Source organism: Cherax quadricarinatus, chromosome 20 (genome assembly GCF_038502225.1).
Source record: "Cherax quadricarinatus isolate ZL_2023a chromosome 20, ASM3850222v1, whole genome shotgun sequence".
Taxonomy (NCBI): Eukaryota; Metazoa; Arthropoda; class Malacostraca; order Decapoda; family Parastacidae; genus Cherax; species Cherax quadricarinatus.
The window spans coordinates 6732277-6735941 of record NC_091311.1 but is presented as its reverse complement, the minus strand read 5'-3'; the positions used below and the strand labels follow the sequence as shown (position 1 = coordinate 6735941).

Here is a 3665-nt window from a genome sequence, read left to right as displayed (position 1 = left end):
ATCACGTCCTCCAATGTGTTGTTATAACGAGTGCCTCACTTAACGTCGAGTTACTACTACACTCAGTGGCGGAACTATGTTTTTGGGACCCTGAAGCATAAACTGCCATTGGGTCACCATGGCAACCAGCAACAGCTTCCCTATATCATTCTTTAATGACATTATAATTTTTATATTACTATTGTTAGTTACTGAATTACACTATATTACTAACATTATAATTTTTAAAAAATCTTTTTCTTATATTAGACAAAAAAATGTTAAGAAGTGTGGATTAAAGTCCCTTTTGGGGCCCCTGTGGGATTAGGGGCCCTGATTAAGCTTCATTAATTTCGTAGAAGATTTTCCCCTGACTCTACAAATCTCTTTATTTCTTTTAAATTATCCGTCATGAACAGTCTGATCATCAGACAAGTGTGTGCAGCAGTTAGGTATCCTTGTTCCGAGGCGTCTCGCCTACACAGCAGGCTTCTTCAGTAGAGTACAGAGGAGGCAGCAGAAGCAGTAGAGATGTCAAGGCAATATAATCGGTCCATCACCCTTGAAGGCATAGTTTTGAGGTGGTCAGTCCCTCAGCCTAAAGGACTACCCACAAGGGTGCTGCCTCTGTGTTGTCCACCATGGTGATGCCTCTGTGTTGTCCACCAGGGTGCTGCCTCTATGTTGTCCACCAAGGTGCTGCCTCTGTGTTGTCCACCATGGTGATGCCTCTATGTTGTCCACCATGGTGATGCCTCTATGTTGTCCACCAGGGTGCTACCTCTATGTTGTCCACCAGGGTGCTGCCTCTATGTTGTCCACCAAGGTGCTGCCTCTGTGTTGTCCACCATGGTGATGCCTCTATGTTGTCCACCATGGTGATGCCTCTATGTTGTCCACCATGGTGATGCCTCTATGTTGTCCACCATGGTGATGCCTCTATGTTGTCCACCAGGGTGCTGCCTCTATGTTGTCCACCAGGGTGCTGCCTCTATGTTGTCCACCAGGGTGCTGCCTCTATGATGTCACCAGGGTGCTGCCTTTATGTTGTCCACCAAGGTGCTGCCTCTATGTTGTCCACCAGGGTGCTGCCTCTATGATGTCACCAGGGTGCTGCCTTTATGTTGTCCACCATGGTGATGCCTCTATGTTGTCCACCAAGGTGCTGCCTCTATGTTGTCCACCAAGGTGCTGCCTCTATGTTGTCCACCAGGGTGCTGCCTCTATGTTGTCCACCAAGGTGCTGCCTCTATATTGTCCACCAGGGTGCTGCCTCTATGATGTCACCAGGGTGCTGCCTCTATGTTGTCCACCATGGTGATGCCTCTATGTTGTCCACCAGGGTGCTGCCTCTATGTTGACAAACCAAGGTACTGCCTCTATGTTATCCACCAGGGTGCTGCCTCTATGATGTCACCAGGGTGCTGCCTCTATGCTGTCCACCAGGGTGCTGCCTCTATGCTGTCACCAGGGTGCTGCCTCTATGTTGTCCACCATGGTGATGCCTCTATGTTGTCCACCATGGTGATGCCTCTATGTTGTCCACCAAGGTGCTGCCTCTATGTTGTCCACCATGGTGATGCCTCTTTGTTGTCCACCAGGGTGCTGCCTCTATGATGTCACCAGGGTGCTGCCTCTATGCTGTCCACCAGGGTGCTGCCTCTATGTTGTCCACCAGGGTGCTGCCTCTATGTTGTCCACCAGGGTGCTGCCTCTATGCTGTCCACCAGGGTGCTGCCTCTATGCTGTCACCAGGGTGCTGCCTCTATGTTGTCCACCAGGGTGCTGCCTCTATGTTGTCCACCAGGGTGCTGCCTCTATGATGTCACCAGGGTGCTGCCTCTATGTTGTCCACCAGGGTGCTGCCTCTATGTTGTCCACCAGGGTGCTGCCTCTATGCTGTCCACCAGGGTGCTGCCTCTATGCTGTCACCAGGGTGCTGCCTCTATGTTGTCCACCAGGGTGCTGCTTCTATGTTGTCCACCAGGGTGCTGCCTCTATGTTGTCCACCAAGGTGCTGCCTCTATGCTGTCACCAGGGTGCTGCCTCTATGTTGTCCACCAAGGTGCTGCCTCTATGTTGTCACCAGGGTGCTGCCTTTATGTTGTCCACCAGGGTGCTGCCTCTATGCTGTCCACCAGGGTGCTGCCTCTATGCTGTCACCAGGGTGCTGCCTCTATATTGTCCACCAGGGTGCTGCCTCTACGTTGTCCACCAGGGTGCTGCCTCTATGCTGTCACCAGGGTGCTGCCTTTATGTTGTCCACCAGGGTGCTGCCTCTATGCTGTCCACCAGGGTGCTGCCTCTATGCTGTCCACCAGGGTGCTGCCTCTATGTTGTCCACCAAGTTGCTGCCTCTATGTTGTCACCAGGGTGCTGCCTCTATGTTGTCCACCAAGGTGCTGCCTCTATGTTGTCACCAAGGTGCTGCCTCTATGTTGTCCACCAGGGTGCTGCCTCTATGCTGTCCACCAGGGTGCTGCCTCTATGCTGTCACCAGGGTGCTGCCTCTATGTTGTCCACCAGGGTGCTGCTTCTATGTTGTCCACCAGGGTGCTGCCTCTATGTTGTCCACCAAGGTGCTGCCTCTATGCTGTCACCAGGGTGCTGCCTCTATGTTGTCCACCAAGGTGCTGCCTCTATGTTGTCACCAGGGTGCTGCCTTTATGTTGTCCACCAGGGTGCTGCCTCTATGCTGTCCACCAGGGTGCTGCCTCTATGCTGTCACCAGGGTGCTGCCTCTATATTGTCCACCAGGGTGCTGCCTCTATGTTGTCCACCAGGGTGCTGCCTCTATGCTGTCACCAGGGTGCTGCCTTTATGTTGTCCACCAGGGTGCTGCCTCTATGCTGTCCACCAGGGTGCTGCCTCTATGCTGTCCACCAGGGTGCTGCCTCTATGTTGTCCACCAAGGTGCTGCCTCTATGTTGTCACCAGGGTGCTGCCTCTATGTTGTCCACCAAGGTGCTGCCTCTATGTTGTCACCAAGGTGCTGCCTCTATGTTGTCACCAGGGTGCTGCCTCTATGTTGTCCACAAGGGTGCTGCCTTTATGTTGTCCACCAAGGTGCTGCTTCTATATTGTCACCAGGGTGCTGCCTCTATTTTGTCCACAAGGGTGCTGCCTCTATGTTGTCCACAAGGGTGCCGCCTCTATGCTGTCACCAGGGTGCTGCCTCTATGTTGTCCACAAGGGTGCTGCCTCTATGCTGTCACCAGGGTGCTGCCTCTGTCACCCACCACATCCTAAATGTGTAGTAGGGCAAGATTAGGTACAGCATTTTTTTTTTATAATTACTGTGTGTACAGCAGTGAATGCTGATGTTATTCAATAAATGCTGGTGTTATAGCGAGTGTTTTATGAGTCCCCTGACCCTGTGTCTGAGTGGTGGTGACGCCACTACTGTTGTTGGTACACCTCGAGTCCAGCACATGAAGATTAGTGTCGGGTGAGCGAGCGACGTATGACCAGAGCTTTGGTAAGATGGGGAAGGGAGAAGGATGAGTAAGATGGGGAAGGGAGAAGGATGAGTAAGGATGGAAATATGGGAAAATGATGGGTAAGTGGAAGGGGAGGGGGGGGGGTAATAAGGTCAGTGGTCTAACCACTTTGGCCCAGTTCATACAAGTTTGTGTGTGTTGTGTTATTCGTGAATACATTAAATTCATAAGATGGGTATACATCCT

The 3665-nt window shown here is 51.9% G+C and overlaps 1 protein-coding gene across 1 annotated transcript in view; it reads left to right on the top strand.

The window, feature by feature from the left end:
* Nucleotides 1-3327, top strand: part of LOC128693379 (uncharacterized) — an 82114-nt gene extending 78787 nt beyond the window's left edge. The window contains exon 8 of the mRNA XM_070086870.1: nucleotides 1-3327. This exon is cut by the window's left edge and continues 5489 nt beyond it. The gene's annotated coding sequence lies outside the window, so the exon portion shown is untranslated.
* The last annotated feature ends 338 nt before the right edge of the window (nucleotides 3328-3665 follow it).